Source organism: Ischnura elegans, chromosome 10, assembly GCF_921293095.1.
Source record: "Ischnura elegans chromosome 10, ioIscEleg1.1, whole genome shotgun sequence".
In the NCBI taxonomy this organism is placed as follows: domain Eukaryota; kingdom Metazoa; phylum Arthropoda; class Insecta; order Odonata; family Coenagrionidae; genus Ischnura; species Ischnura elegans.
Window position 1 is genome coordinate 61,563,018 of NC_060255.1, and position 18,336 is coordinate 61,581,353.

Sequence of the window (18,336 nt, forward strand, 5' to 3'; positions counted from 1 at the left end):
TTATAACGGAGTACATCAAATAAATCAACGAAAATCTTACAATTATAGCACAAAAGTATATTTTTAAGGGTATCCACGCCAGTAACGTAGCTAACAGACTCAGGATTTATACATAAATAGTAGAATCTCGAATGATGGGGAAACTCCGATGACTATCACCCGCTAAATACTAGTGATTATGGTAGCATTTGCAATAAATGTAGTGCATTTTTAGAACAAAATTTAGCCACCTTCAAAATATCAGTCGGAGACTTAGGTCCAAAAAATGTCAAACTAAGGCCCGTTCCACATGGGCGGACGGTCCACGTTCCACCCTATGCGCGCGGGTCGCGGAGAGCGGTTACCGCTGTTCACATAGACGTGGACGAAATCCGTCCGTATCCGGCACATCGTCAGCTGCGTGTAGCTTGCCAAGGTAGAAGAAAGTCAAACTTCCAAGTGCAATTCAAACAATTACGCTTTATACCAGGTTAGAAAAAACGGAATAAAATCGACCGTTAAAGGAGGTTTTGGGTGCACCATATTGTGGCACGAAGAACATAAAAGCCGTTTTAGTGGCAATAGTTACTGAACTATGCGCGGATGAATATAACTTTTTCAATTATTCTCCAGGCGGATGGCTCCTTCGCGTGCGAACGGTCCGCAACCACGTGTAAGCTTCCATTAACGTCAATGGAACCTAATCCGCGAGCGTAGCACGGACCATCCGCGTGAAACGGGCCTAAGATGGTGGCACTTTGACCACGCTAAAAACTCGGAAACAGCGCATCCATATATTAACAATCTCCTTGATATACATACTATAAGTAGGGTAGACGGCACGGGGTTTTAGGACACCAGTTGTTTATAAATAGAGAGAAAAATGCTCAATCGAAAATACACCTAGAATTTATTAAAGTCGGGATTTAATGGCTTTTTAACGAGATCCATGCCTTTCCAATGCACGCAAATCGAAGAAAAGCCTCCAGGGAATTCTCTTTTGGAGGACTGCTCTCTCTGCTTGAGATATTTTCTTTGGCTCACCAGCCCAATAAGCAGACCTCAACCACATCCTCAAGTTTACAAAATCTTAGTTTAATGCTCATCTTGGCTTCTACTCTTCAGCTGCAAACCAACATCTTGGTTTCCTTTGTTTTGATTATCAGTAAATACCAAGTCATTGTCCTTTTCTTTTCTTCAGATCCACCTTCGTCTCTGCTACGGCTGTTGCGTTATCAAAAAATCGCAGCATGCTCATTTTCTCACCAAATATTTTCACTCCCAACGCTTCCTCATTGATTCTATCAATAGCTTTCTCAAACTTATCGAAAGTAATTTAAACATTTCAAAATATGTGACAAACATCGTATCCCAATGTGTTTTCCAATGATACAAAGCGCATCCTATTGTGAGAGAAGGAAGGGATCAAAACAACTTCGCGTAACGTCCGGTATAATCTGCAATAGATTGTTTGATGCAGTACATCATAATGTCACGAATTCACGGTCTGCGCTTTCGCCTATTTGGACTGTGGTGATTGACAGTTAGGCGTATAGTCTAACGGATGGGGAAGAGACTACAGCTGAATAAATCAGAGCGAGTGTAATCCGGTGGAGCAAAGCTTTCCAATAAATCCCATCTCCTGCCTCTGCCATTTTTCTACACTACTCGCACGGCCACCTATCGTCGAATCTTTCCACGGGTCACGAAAAATATTTCAGCCATTGGCTGGAAGAACATGAAAGGATCCATTACCTTTCGGACACAGCTGTTACATAATAAAATTCAGGAGATTTGTTGAACTTCCATACCCAGCCTCTACTTTAAAATACCGCGTCCTGTCCTTAGAGACTCGTGATATAAAGGCCAAACATCGCGGTAAATATTATTATAATAGTATTCTACCGATTAAGGTAGGTTTCCATGCAGTACGCAAGAAGTGATCTGGGAGCCTCCCTTTCCTTCCAGCACTGCCTTCTTTAAGTCACAGTAAGGCCTACTCTCTTTCAATCTATCTAAAACTCCTATTCTTTTCCTTCCCCTCCCTCGCTTCCCTAGCATTCTACCCTCTAACACCATTTTCAACATCCCCTCACCGCTAAGCACTAACTCCATCCATACCTTCTGTCTCCTCCGTATCTCATCTAAAAGCTGCCTCTCCTCGCCGACCATATCCAGCACTTCGTCATTCCTTTTCCTCTCCGTCCATTTCACCCTCTCCATTCTTCTCCATACCCACATCTCCAATGGATCCAATCTTCTCTCGTCTTCTTTCCTCAGTGTCCACGTTTCCGCACCGTAGAGAGCTACACTCCAGATCAAACTCTTCACCAACCTTTTCTTTAAACTCTTACATAACGATCCTCTTAGAAGCTCCTTCCTGTTCATGAACGCCTCCTTCGCTAATGAAATTCTCTTCCTGATGTCCTTACTACTGTATCCGTTTTCCTCTAACGTACTGCCTAAATAGGATTCTAAAAATAAATTTTTGAACAGATAAAAAAAAACTATATTATTGACGGATAAATGGTATTGTGTGGTGAGACCTATGCTAAAAATTAAGCCTCGCAAAAATTCTTTCTTAGCGCACTTATGCATGGCCCAAGATATATACCCATATAAAATTTAGCCGTTTTATCATCATTGATTTCACGAGTCTGTGAATAAGTAAGCCGTAAGGACACCATTTGTTGCAAAATAATTTTAATTCATACACTTTCTAATTAATTTCTCCTTTAAACATTAAGTACAAGATATTTTACGTCCATCTTATACCTATTCCATCCTATACCATAGGAAAAATAGCAATTTTTACACTATCTGTATGATTTTGGATTGTATGTCCCCAAAATATTGGAAGCATGCAAATCCAGGTAAGAAATGAGCAGGATAAATTATTTCGACCAATCAATTGAGGCCATAGATGATTATTCCCTTATTTTGGCAATGAATATAACAAAGAGGGTAAGATAGTGTCGTGGATAGTAAGTTAAATATTTTGGTGAAAACATATTATGCGACAATTTACAATAAAACGAGAGTTCTATGATAATAATTGGCAAATCAGAGCCTTTTTGAAACAGCCATTCAAGTATATTATATATTGTTCAGTGACCTGTTACGGTGCATATAGTAATTAATTTGAGTGCCGGTTATGTCTTCCTGGGTATCTCAGGAGTTGTCTAACATAACGAGTAATATTTAAAGTGGCCATTTTTGTTTTATGGACATTTAATTGAAACAAAATTATATGTAATAATAACTCAATATACCACGGGTAGAGTGAAGTATGAACCGAGAAATATCACAATTAATTAATTACTTTTGTTTCCATGTGTCTTTGCGCTAATACTCATGGCTGTAAACAAAATCACTTATTTTTTGCAATAATGGAAGGTCATTGTCTTCGTTAGGCTCCTGAAAAATTAGAAAAATTCAAATAGAAGTCAGGGTAAATTCCAATGAAAAACAGAAAACTTTGTTCTTGTTGGCTCATACCAATGGAATCCTCGTGAACAGGAATATTATTTCCATATCCTTAGTGGAACAGGAGGGAGTAAAATGTATGCAAGGAAGCAACATTGAAGCACGCCATGCCAGGAGGACAGCTTTGATGCTCTAGGAATCTGTAAGCATTCTCAGATAGCATACAGCTCACTTTCGTGGCCGTGGATCAATCATACGCTTACGGGGACCCATCACCCACGTTCAACCGGTCTTATTTCTTTTCACATTACTTGCTTTGAAGCTCACGCTTTCACCTTGAAATTTTCAGGGAGTATGTCTACCTGTATGACTATGGATATCTAGGAGGTACAGGAAGGAGTTGAAAAGGGTGGAGTACGTACGCATTGAAAATTACAAGATGACAGCGTCGGTTTCAAGGAGCTAAAAGGAATTTACACTTATTCACATTTATTTTAATGCGTTATAAATGTTAACGCAATCTGAGCCATTGTCTGGTTAAACAGCAAATTTTCTGTATGGCTCGATGATCAAATACGCGTGGGACGTATGAAAATGTGGATGACCGCAACAATATATATTTTTTAATGTGTCAAACTTCCACTCTATAACGATTGGATTGGTTGAAGGTGAAGACAAAACACGACGTTGAAGACAAAACATGACCGGTAGAAATTGAGTGATACCATCCCTTTAAGAACTAAGACTCATAATAAGCAGTCATAGAACCAAAAACATAGAAATACTAACATTGAAACGGAAAATATAAATTAAAATAGGGGATGCGCATTTCAATGAAAATCAATGTTTGGGATGGGATTAGAACTGGGAATCAATTATCGCGGGTGAGCATGTCCTCCATTGAGGGTATGCGTTCTCTAAATGTCCCTAAAATAAAAAGTAAGTGTAAGATTCATGCGAGAAATGAAAAATACAATGAAAGATATAATGGCGCGAATGTCTGGCAAAAGTACTATTTGTAGGAAATTAACCTACATAGATGAATTCTAAATCCATAGCACTTTTCTGCCAAAATAGTAATGAAATTCAAAGCATAAAAAAATATTTTTCAATTATGGTCAATATATTTCAACCATAGGTGCATTCTCAGTGACAGACCGAAACCTCTTTAAAACGTCCCTATCACCTGTACACGCTTTACATAAACAGGCGACAAATGATCGCGCCCATCCTGACAGAAGATTTTTTACCTGAAATAAAAGAGGTGACGTAATTACCCATATGCCTACAATTTAAGTACCCAACAGCTAAAACGCGCGAGGATTTATTGTGTCACGAGGGGGAAAGAATTTAGGTGGATTTCCCGCATAGGTACTGAATGAAGAAGACTACCTCATAACATTCCACGGAAGCATAGCCGTCGAGTCCATTTTGAATTCAAATCACGCCACCTTAGGAGATAAAATAATCAAATATTTTAAATCTTCTAGGAACGAGGTTGAATTCAAAACTTTTCACGTTTAATCAAGACTAACCAGAATACAAGAAGGCGTTGTATCTTCATTCTCATGATAAGGAACATGTGAACTACTGGAAAATTTAAGCATTTTGAGGAGAGTCTATTGGTCCGTATATTTATGCGGCAGAGCGGTCCCTACACAATCTACGGCGATTCTTTCGGTCCGATGCCGTCGGATGTGTTCATAACCTCCCGACCTTTGCATTGTCTCTCCTGTGGCGGCACCTGGTGTCTGACGCGGTCCAACGGTGGGCGATTCCCTACCTGCAAACGACAAAGACAAAGAGCTACTTTAGTAAAACTTCAACCGGAAACAAAACAGATGATGCAGCGATCACCCTTATTGCATCGAAAAGATTATTTGTTCCATCGAATACCGCTAACAAGACTTATATAACTTGTCGTCAATTTTTTCAAAATTTTTGATTTTTGGAATGCAGTATAAAAGGTGACCATCAATTGGATCTCCAAAATAGATAGATAAAGAATGATATTCAAACGGAGTAATGATAAATTAAATAGGATATGATAAGTTACTTTTTCTCAGTATTTCACCCTTCATTTTTAATACTCAAATTTTCATTTAATGGAACATAATTATTTACTAATATAATATTTCGCAAATCAATCAAGTCAAACATTTTACCCAAAAGAATATAAAATAGTTTTACGCGAACAGGTATTTCATGACATGAATGCCGTCATGGCTGAATTCCGAATGAACAATTTCATCAATGAACGATCATCTTATAAATGGTAGAAAATAAAGGACGTATCCATATCGCTGGACCGGTCGTCTTGCGTGTGTCATTACTCAATTTTCAATGCCTTAGATTTTACTCAATCATTATACCAAAGGATACTCAAGGCATATTGAGCTTACTTTCTTCAACATTCACATGTATCTCACCAATGACAAATTTACGTGATAGGGAATGATGGATTGAAACATTAGAGTTACGGAAAATATAGGAAGAGTGTATAAACAAGTCGCTATACACTGAAACTATCAAGACGACGTCGTATGTTTAAAAAAATTCTAATTCATGTGTAAAAAGTTATAAATGAGTATAAAATTTATCAACAAAATAAATATGAACGGTATGATACTGCATGTGTTCTCATTACCTGATCTCAGATTTTTAAAATTTATAGTTTCAATCAATTGGAAGCCAAAAGGTCTTTGGCCATAGATAATTATTTTGTTATTTTTATTGCAATGTATTAATGATGCGTTCAACAAGGACTTAATGCTAGGAAATAACTCACCTTTTAATTCTGTGTGGCCAGGGGTGAGACGGCTGCATCGCATGAAGATCTCCCTTCTTAAAGATGTCCTCTCCAGGAACTCATTCCATTTCACAAACATAAACAGCCACAAACACAGGCACACTAAGCACAAACACTTCACTCACTGAAAACCACTGAACACAGGTTATACACGAGGTAACATCACCATAAAGAGATATCTAGGGGGACTAGTTAGTACATAATCGAGTTCAGGAAACTATGCGAACTCGCAGGACGCCTATGTAAGGCCGAAGCGAGCGACGAAAGGTCTACGGGTTCTAACCACTGCTTTAAAAGCTGGGTAGATACAGTTTTATGCTCACACCACTGAACTAAACCCACACCCTTTATTCCCTTTGCCCGAATGTTGTTTAGGCTAAGGCTGTGCAGATGAGCAGCTGGGGCTACTGAATTTCGTTTTATCAGCCTTTGTTTTCAAAATTGAAATTATCCACAAAATTTCTGCGTAGTATTTTAGTCCATTATTTTTCGAGGAAAGAACGAAAAATACCATTCGTTTCGGCAAAATATCTCCCTTAATCTATCTCTTCTGTCAGACAGAAAAATATGATAATAATTATTAAATAATGTTCTACATTTTGCTCTGAAAGCTTTCTATTCTCGATTTCTCAAGCAAAATAAGGTTTGCGTGCAGGTTTCGAGCCTCTATCAACTCTCAGCCTAACCCCTTTTATATCTGCTTTATGCTGCTGCGTAATGCTTTATGTAGTACCACACTAAAATGCAGTAATAGTCTGAGAAGCTACAAGTAATTAGGAATGCAAAGCACACAGCGGCTAATCCCATGCATGTTTTTGAGGGAATAACGATACGCGATGAAATAAGTCCAAGCACAACCGAGATTGTTTCCAATTGCCATAGCAATAATTTTCTTTGGTAATTTGATTGTTGAAACTATTCGTATCCAAACCATACGAATCCTTCATGCTCCGTAAAATATCACTTTTCTTTTCACTTCATAAAATTTCATTAAATTGCAATGTTCATGCTAATACTTCTTCATTAGTAGAAGCACGACGCCAGGTTCAGACGTCTCAGATGGTCCAAGTCACCGAAAATGAATGATGCCTCAAGCAATCTGGAAATGAAAAAAATAGGCATAATCAATCAACCATTTAATGTCACTCTTTATGGAAGATCCATAAATTGCATTGAAGTTGATAAAACTAATTCTGATTTCGAGTTTAATTACGGAAAAGTTGAGCTAGAACATTTTTTCATCGCAAATTCAGGCAAACATCGAAGATTAATATCACAAAAACATAGGTACCTCATAAACTAATAGCATACATTTCATACACGATAAAAATATCGATTCATAAGGATACCAACTCAACAAAGCTGCGGCGAAGTATGAAAACATATTTAGTTTCAATAGGTTTAATATAAAAAAGTGAACGTATTGCCAAAAGTCGATAGATTGGTAGGAGAGATTTTTCTTTATAAGTCAACCTTCCCATTGAAATGGTTTGGCATATTTCATTATAATGCCATGACAACAGTTGTGCATGAAAATATGAAATCTTACTTTTTAAAAATTCCATCAGTGAAGAGTGATCATGGAATTGAAATAAATTGTCTTAATACGAGAATGCTTATAACTTCTTTCAAACATTTTCGGAACTATTTTATCGTCTATATATAAACTACGAGCACTTAATGTGGGAGATTTCTGGGATACACGGCCTTGTGAGCGAGTTGATGAGGAATATCGCACGCAAGTAAAGAATAAATTCTTACGCAATAGGTTATTATAATACTTTTTACGTACATTTCTGATATTTCTGAGCAAAAGTACCAGAAAACATCCTCTAAACAAAATTTTAGCAAAGAAGAATAGTACAACAAAGTTAGAAAGAATCTTTCTCTACAATGTTTAATTTTCAGAGAGGGGATGAATTTAAAGCATGGTAATTCAACGAAACAGTTTTTGGAAGGCCGATACATTGAATGGAACCTGGGGCAATATTGCGCCAGCAAAATTTCCGCATCGTGATTTTCCGGGTACCCCATCTCTATAGGCGTGGGAAACCGCAGCTGGTCCAGGGAAAGGGACTCTTGCCCTGTCTCGCATTGCTTAAATTTTGCACGCCTTTGAGCTGAAAGTGAGATAAACACTGTTCTTAAGGACTCCATATCACCGCGTTCGTGGTATCAGGAATTTTCGACGTGACTTCACCGTCGGCATCATGATCGTGGGCTAACCAGATTATCGATTAGTTTTGCAGAAAAACTTCATCATGATCGTCGCGTAGCCAGATTGGTGACGAATTTAGCAGAAATCTTGCTGAAATTTGATAGTAAGTAGCCGTGAGAGCCAGTTAATAACACCACCACTAAAGTAGGTATTATGAAGAGAATATTGCATCAACCCCGCATAAAACAAATAATACCTTCCGATTTCTTATATATATTGTGGCAGAAATATTATGTTGTAATGAAAAATTCTTCAAGGCAGTGAAAAGTCATAATGCTACACAGCAACACGAGTAGAAGTCCTCATATTCTTAAAAGTTTTCACTTTTAGCAGTCTAATCTCATTTTTGTGCCATTTTCTTGTGAATGGAGCATTTTCATTGTATTGCAGGATAGATAAGAAAATAACTAAGAAGTGAGCATGAAAAAGCCCCATTATTTATTTTTTTCACAATTTTTGGATCATAATTTCGTTTATGCCATTTTTAAAGCAATATTTAGAGTGCACTTAGAGTATATATTGATTATGACACATGAGTAAATCTTGTAATGGTTTCTATAAAAGGTAGACTTTGAATACAATAGCTTGAGGAAAAGTATCTAAACTGAACTTAAACCACAGTAGTTAAGGTCATAATAATATTATAATTTAAAAAATTCAATGCTTTTTCGAGAGTCGACGGCGGACTGGCCTAAAGAAAATATTTGCATCGTAAATATACTCTGAAATAATCATGAAAATGAAAATGTCCATGCCAGTAGATAATCCATGTGAAATATGAAAAAGAAAAGGAATTACGTAAATACAAGAGCGGATATTATTTTTTTCCATTTTTTCCAAAAACAGCATAAAATGCATTAAAGAGTAAAAAATAATCTTACCATCACCTAGAAGAATAAAATCGGGTGTTGATGGGTATAGACATTTCGTTTCAAACAACCTCTCATCCTCTTCTACTCTAAATTATATTAAGCCTAATATAATAAATCACTATATTTTCCGAATGATGAGGAGTTTATACCTAAATTTATGGTGAATTTATTACTGTTTGAAATAAGCGTGACTTTTTATGATCTTTTTACACTTTATTTTTATTTCCTCCCTATTGCGTGTGCTTCTCCAACATACCAAACCTCCTAATTGGCCAACAAGGAACCTGCCTTGCGAAAATTCATTTATCTTAGTAACGCACAGCTTTAGAACGTTCATCAATTAATGCCTAAGTAGTTAATGTACTTTTTCCATCAAAATAGGTGCGTATACAAGAAAGCTGATTGTTGATAGTATAATATGTGACATAAATAAATGAAAACATTTGCTTTGTAATATTCTAGAAAAAATCTCAACATTCCCAACGCTTAAAATATATTTCATTAGACATCCATAGGAAACCATCAGACTTTCGCAATGATTTAATGCCCAAAAACTCCTTTGATTTTAAACGCTAAAGTGCTGTCATACGGCTACCTATCTGATCCCACTTTCGTAAAGCAGAAATAACCAATTTCATTAATTCTAGCAGCTTTCTTTCACACTTAAGTGCGAAATGGACAGGCTAGTGGTTTAAATCTCAACACGGATTACCATAATTCCACAGAGAAAGTGCTTCAACAGCTTCTTATTTCCTAAACGTTGTAATGAAACCCACTAATGTTGAATGATAACAGATTAATTTAGGCCTCATAACTGTGAAATTTGCTCCACACAATTGATGGAGGAAAAAATTTGCAGAATAGCTAAAGAATAACATGCTGAAATCGAGCTTAAAGCAAGGGAACAATAACCGTTTCCAAAAAAAGATATATTAGCGTCTAACAAGAAAGAAGTGGAAGAGACATTGAAACCATACTTTATAAATAAAAAGATAAGATGATTTGATAGTGTTTGTGTCATGGTCACAGGATCTATTAGAATTATGAATTAATATACGATAACAAAAAATAAATGTATTGTAAATAAGTAAAACTACATTGTTCCTTGAAATATACGTGCTTATAAAAACTTCAAAATTTAATTCTATAGAAACTCAATTTCATATTTTTTAAATTGGAACCGTTCCTCAAACCGCCATCAAATTTCTAACATTAATGACTTCTTTTGCCAAAGGCCAATAATGTCACCTTATCTCACACAGGTGAACCTATTTATTTCCAAAATCCGCATTGAATCACAAGCCAATTTTAGCTCCTTTCACCGCGATATAAGGAATAATCAGGTGGCTTATACATCAACACGGGTATTCTTGATTTCCTCAAAGTCAGCACTTCATTAGTTACGTATATCCTGAACGTTGCAATAAAACCCATTACTGTTGGATGATAAAAAATTGATTGAGGCGTAAAAACCGTAGCCTTATCCGCCCATGAGAAATTTAGGGAGGCATCGAAAGAAAATGCTTATTCAACAAGAAAATAAGTCTGTAATCGAGGGCGCAGAATTAGAATACAATAGGGTATTCGATAAAAAATTATAAGAGTCTACCAAGCCAGGAGTGGAGGAGTCAGTGAAGCCAATCCCTTTGATGAAAATACTTGATGGTTTGACGCTGTTTTCACAGTAGTCACTAGATCTAAAAAGAACTTAGATTAAAAGTATTTACTAATAGCTAATAAAATCACTAAGAATGAGTAAACTATACTGAACACTCCTTGCAATATATTTATAAGAATTTTAAAGTTTAATTTAATCGAAAATCAATTTCATAATGCTTCTACTGGGAGCCGTCGGCATGCTCATAATATTGAAGACATCTTTTGTTAAAGGCCGATGATGTCACCTTATCTCACACAAGCAACTTATTCCTCACATAGAACTTATATATTTACTCAATCCGAGTAAAAATACAATCTAATTATTGCTTCCATACAGTTTCTTTCAAGCCACTATTAGTTTTTTCCACCTCGTTATGAAAGACATAGATGACGCTTATTTATTAATACGGATATCCCTCATTCCATTTAGCCAGCGCTTCAACAGCTTCGTATATCCAGAAGGCTGCAATAAAACCCATTACTGTTGGGTGGAAAAAGATTAATTGAGGCATCAAAACTGTAACCTTCTCTCCACGCGAGAAATAAAGGGTGGCGTGAAAAGAAAAAGGCAGTAAAGCAAAGGAATAACAGTCCCGAATCCACGGCGGAGAATGAGGAAACAACGATGGACTGTAAGGAAGAAATGCCACCCTTACACAGCTTCCAACGCATTTAATTCGGACCTAGGGGCCAGGCGGTAACGATTGGCAACGGACGGAGGTGGGGAGTGAGAAAGGACCGTTGAGCAGAAGGTTATTGAACGGGAAGAGGAAGGAAACCATGGGCAACCACCCCGAAGGAGAAGATTTTTTCTTTTGCCTTTGTCGTAAGACCACCGAAGTGTAGGAGAGAGGAGGCAATAACAAGAGGAAGGGCATGGGGCCGCAAGAGGAAGGAAAACAGAACAAGTGTAATGGAATAAAAAAGCCAGAAGAAGGAGCCAGATACCTCAATGAGAGAGAAAACTGAAATCATGGCCCGTTGTCACCAAGGGACAGGGGAAAAGTCGCAGCTTTAGTCACTCACGATTTGGACCACGGCCTGGAAGTCAAACAATTGTTATAACACACTAGGAGAGCAATTGAAATTAGCTGCATCCGGGATTCATGAAAATTTTGAAGATTTTCCGAAAAAAATATTTTACGTAAAATGAAGTAAATAATGAATCGCCTTGCTTGCATTGGTAAAAATGTTGAGAACAATACCAGAATTTTCGATTGACAGGAATTTTAACAGTTATAGTATGGGAGTCGTCCAACACAGGAAAAACAAAGAAATTCACCCGTTATAAGCTATTAATTAGGGCCGTATAGATAACGTATTGAATGTTGACAAATATTTTTTACTTAGCCTATGAATGATATCGAAGCATGAGATGATATAAAAACTCAAGAATTTATACTGATAATGACAAATCCTGTCAATCTCAAATCAATGCCTCCTCAGTGATTAAATTAGCTTCTATCCATGACGAGCTTGTTAACATCAATATTGCTATTTATTTCGACAGTCAAATGATTTGAAAATTACCACCTTTTCATGACTGGAAAGAGATATTGTCATATTGGAATAGAAGTAAGTCGTATTTCTGTTAGACCACTATGAAAAGAGATTAGAATGTAACACTAACACCAATGAAGGCGAGAAAGCAGTGCGCAAGAGAAAAGCTATGGTGTAATGGATTATACAATGCAGCCTTCGTTAATAGAAAACTGTAGAAGTTCTTCAATCTTTTGATTCACATTGAAATCTGCCAAAGGTGAAGAGAAGAAGACACTGTAGAAGGAGAAAGATTCTTTTTCAATTTCGTGAGCCGATTTCGGGGATTAATTGATTATGTTCAAAGAGTCTGATTGCAGGAATAAAATAGTATCGAGGATGATCACCGCTGTTTTTTCAACTATTGTCAGTAATTGAACCCAGTGCTTAAAATAACCAAAAACCTCATTTTTATTCATGCCTAATAAACAATATATATCGAATTAGAGGATAATTGTCCAATAGTTCTTCATGCCATAGGCTGATAGGTTAGCATAGAGCTTATGGCGAACTAAGCCATAGGCATGTGAATTCCGAACATTCAACTCCAAGGCCACAAGTTTCTTTGGACCACTTGGTGAAGCGAAAGCTGGGAAATATATGGAACGGTATATTGAGGAGGTGACCAGCAGCTGAGGCTATTTTCATTAAGGGAGACCACGACTTAACATTCTATTCAACGGACGAGATGTTCTGCTTGAAGTTCCCTCCACAAGGTACTCAAGTAGAGCTAGGATGGTCTCCAAGTAAATTTGTGTCACCGCCGTGATTTGAATTTGTCACCACGTGGTACGAAGCCAATATTATAGCTACCGCACCAACCTCCTACCCCCATTTCGAGAGTTACGCTCTTTTACGATGACTTCATTTTCAAAGCAGCAAAGTTCTATTACTACGCAGGATGAGTTATATGATTAGAAAAGCACTAGTATACCCTCGACCAAAATATAATATATTTTAGCCAATAAATTATGAAACAATGTTGGCAACTATCAAAGAGAGACGAAATGCAAGACAAAAAATATCACTAAACAGGTTGCGCAATACTAAGAAGGATTTATGTTTCTCAAGAAGTCGCAATCAACAATAGAAATCGAGATGAGCGAAACACATAAATAAGCTGGCTTGAAAGAGATATTTTCTTATTCTTGAATCCGGCTTACGGGATTTCATGCATCATTATTTCCAGACACAAAGATTAGCCTTCTATATTGACCCGTCACCTGTTCCATACTTATAATGTAAGAGACTAAGAGTATAATTCATACGCCCACGTGAAAACCCAATGAAGGCCAGTTCTTACCAGAGGATTTAATTTGAACAATAGATGGATTGCAAAACTCACTTCCTGTACAGATTACACGTGTACAGCTCTACGAAATGGCGCGGATTTGTCCTTCTTTGGGCTAATCTCCTTCTTTGTTTCTACATTTCAATTAACCACTGAAGTACTTACGCATTTTGTTGTTGGGCCGGAAGTTTATGTTACATGTATTCCTTTTCATATTAACACGCTTAATACTCCTGTGTTATCCCCTAATATTTAGTTCACTATTTTACTTATCCTTGATTACCCAAAAGTTTTTCATTCCATATTGTATCCCAATTGTTTGAATAGATGACATTATTTTGGAAAGTCCCCCTCCAAAACACGGCACCAATCATCTGGTGATGATTCCTGACGTAAAATATCATTATGAAATATTCGTTATAGTTATATATCCTAAATGTGTGGGAAGTTATTCATTTACTAAATGGTTCAATAAAGTCTGATGAAGCAGATTTTCCTTCAACAGGATAATTCTTTAAAATTGAGAAATGCTAAATTTTCTTCGACGTGACGATGGAATCAACCAGAGTTTTAGTTAAATGGCATTATATTGGAAATACCTTTCTGATGTATGAGATAGAGGAAGAGTCCAAGAAAATCCGTATATTTGAGGTAGTTAGGAGCAGAAACAAAGACAGGTAAAGAATAAATACATCCAGCACGTTAAGTGAGAATTACGTGCCATCATATCAGACTTAGCAGGGACTAGCAAAGGTGACAAAACGCTCAGATGCTCAGTATCTTAGTCATATTCCCCTATGAATGCAACACTGCTATTCGATAAAACTATCTGTGGCAGAAAGGAGATGTAATCAGTCAAGCGATATTTTCATTAATAAAGCACAAATTGTGAACGCACGATAAAAATTTAGAAAAAGCTAAATTACAATGGCCGTTTTGAATTTTTTCATAAGTAACAAAACAGAACACTGAATAATGCATGCACCGTTGACCGTAGGTATGTAAAAATTGATTTTTTCAACCGAATAAATTATATTTTGTGAACGTTTTCAGATTTTAATAGCAAATAATAACTCCGTAAATACAACGTTACTTTGAGCTACTTCATCAGTAACCACCAAGGGTACTCTTTGTACTCTAAATAACGATAATATTTTCTATAAAAATAGCATTTTCGTCGATAATTAAAATATTTATTCAATATTTAAACCGCCCAGCACTTACGCATATGAATTTAAACAGCCAATTACTTATTATAGTTGTATTGAAAACGATAACTACATAAAAGTTTCAAGTTCCCTTCAACTATTGATTTACTCTCTACCGTTCGTTAGTATAAAATTCGAGGAATCAAGCGAGATGGAGGGCAATTTATTCATAATGAAAGATGATTTGCAACTTTCCACAAAATAAATTTGATCCGACCCGAGTTTCGATGTTACTACATCATTTTCAAGGTGAAAATTGTGGTAAGTGCAGTTAATTTATACATATTTAGGAGGCGGGAGTGGGAGAACTGAACTCAGTAGATTTCTTTTCTCCTTTTAGTAATGATTCAATATGCCTGGTAAATATTTTAACGCTTCGGGCAGGGACCTGATTTGATTGCCACGCCACCAGGACCACAGAGAAATGCGGAGAGTCGGGTTGGGGTTTTTCAACCCCATCCGCCACTGGGAGTACGTGAGAGGGGCGTGGGAGACAAATAGCCGAATCGGTGGGCGGATCGCCGAGAAGTGAGCGGGCAGATGGATAGATGTGACAAGCGAGGGGCACACAGCTCGGGCGGAGGACAAGGGCGCCGAAGGAAATATATTCCGTGGCCAATTCGGCCTGGGCCTGATCGGAGGGACATTTCTAGCATCGATCCTAGAATCCCAGAAGTAATCTATGGGCTGAAATGCCTAGACTTAAGCCTGGCTTATATGTTGAACTTGACTACAATAACAGTACCGTCAACTGGGGTGACATATTTTCAATTATTTTATGCTATTGAATTAATAAATGCCCGAACAAGCCTAAAATACTACTCTCTCATCTCAATATATATTTTCCTTCAGTTGAGATACAACACTATTTGTAATTTTGTTATTTATAATTGAATACATGAATTCGTGTCTTTTCTTTTAAAGTAAGACAATATTGCCATATCATGGAGTGACTTTGCCTCAAATTATAAACTGCTTTAACTTCTTGCGCAGGAAAAATCGTTGGTTTAATTAACGCCAGTTTTTGAATTCAACTGCGTGATCTATTTCCCCACTGGTCTGATTAAGAACTATGTTCACTAGAAATTTAGCATGTGGGTATCAAAAAATAGTCAAGCATTTTAAAGAGCCCTCTGTATAACCATTTGTAGCATCAGACTATTCTACAAAAAATACCCCTTCACACAAAATTGAAATTGTTTTATTTAATAGCTACAAAAAAGTCTTAAAGTGCATATAGTTTATTTTCGAAGGTACTTGCTAGCTGGGGTTGGCAATATATTAAATTTTAATGAAATTATATTGACGGCGATTTTAGCCCAATGACACGGAATATTGTGAATAAAATGATTGCCAACGTTTTTCACCTCTACTAGCCGTCGATTTGGACCTGAACGGAGAGGCAATTTTACCGATGAAACTAAAAGCACCATTATCGGTGTTTTCTATACATTTTGTATCATTAAAATGTGGTTCAAGCCGATGGAGTGATATTGGTGTCGTTAGAAAGGAAGAATGAGGTTATAACTCATATTTTCCAACAAAATTGTTTTTCTTTCACGTATTTCTCGCATCCTTTACAGAGTGGATATTATTTGCCTGGATGTGCCATGATGTAAATTAATAAACCCATTTTACGATATTCCATCCAAATTTTAACAGGTTTGTAGAATGAACCGCGCAAAATATTACTGCGAAATTCAATTTTTATATTACCTTTTAACAAACCTAAACTGGCAATTTGTAAAAATAATTAGCCGAAAGAAAGTCGCGGAAGATAAAATTACCGGCCACACTCGTTTCTAGTTTTGTCATTTCCCAATAGGATAAGTATTTGTTTCCACTACGCAGCAGACTACTTTCCCTAGAGCTATAATCAATGTGATTCGATGCCAATCACTTGTAACCGATGGAGTCGAAAAAATCCATAGAACCAATCGAATCCGTAGGTCGACCGGCATTGATTCATATATCATCGATGGTCGTTAGCAAAATTAAGCATTTTAGTCATAACAACACACGGTTACTTTGAAAAGTAAAAAAGAAATACTTGAATTCCAGCCGTTGTTTTGTACATGAGCAAGGTGATGATTCATTGCTCGAAACATGGCTACAAGCGTCCAGTCCAGAATATTTACCGGGTGACAAGACCGAGAGAATTTATTTTCTTTAGTTTTGAGGACTGTTTTAAAATAATAACAAAATGTTCGTAAAAGTTTATATTACCTATCACTATGAATTACTTATCTTCATTACTAAGGATTTATGCATGACTATAAGCAGAAATTTACTTTCTATCATTTTCCATTTTCAATGGTTAATCAAAGGCGTAATAAACTGGCAGTCAATGACTGAAGTCTTTCTGCTAATATCAAACGATTATAAACGGTAACCACTACCTTATAGACACCGCGAAAATCTATACCAAAGAAATGCTATTTTGTTCCCAAGAGATTGATGTAATGCAATTACATGATGTAAGAAATAAAGGAAGCATAAAAGTCGACACTATTATCGGTTATAAATTTCCAGCATGGAAGGCACAATTTCACTTTTATTTTCCTTTATTTCCGGTTGAGTTGGAAACACTAAACGCATAATGTAGCTACCTTTTGAATTATAGATTATTTATCATTAAGTAGCAAAAATTATGACTAGCGCTCACTAAAAATCAATCTACTATTTTGAGTAAAGGCATAAAACTACATAGTCGCAGGAGCAACAACCATTCGTGGGACAGACAAGTCCCCCTCTATAAATCTTTAAAAATGAACGTACGATACGAAAAAAAGTAGTATGATTATGTTGTGGCCGTTATGAAACAGGGACTTCGGTGTCATATTGCACAAAAATATTTATTATCAGAATGCAGGCAAGGAAATAGTAAAAGTGAAAGAGAAAGGAAAGATTTTTATATTATGCTCACTAAAAGTCTAATTATAATGATAATAGTAATCATTACAAATAGGTGGTTGACATTCTCATCTAAAGAGAAAAAATCTCATACTATGAGTTTCACGCGATCCTCTAAGGATACATTAATAACAGTGAAAAATGCAAAGAGACCCTACGACTTACCGGGAACAGATGTCCCCAAGGTAGGTTTCAATAAGGCTGAGGAAGGAAGGTTTTCCCAACTATTATTTATACATTGGGATCGACAGGAACTAATGGCCATCAGTTAGGAGAGGAAAAATCCCAAAGGGTCCCCTAGATCATTCGTCGGATCCTCGGAAATGGTCAACAAATTTCACCCATTGATTCCTCTGATACGAGGCTTGAAAAGGATGTTGATCCTCGTGTTTGGATATTTGTCAAGCTAAGCATTTTTCTCG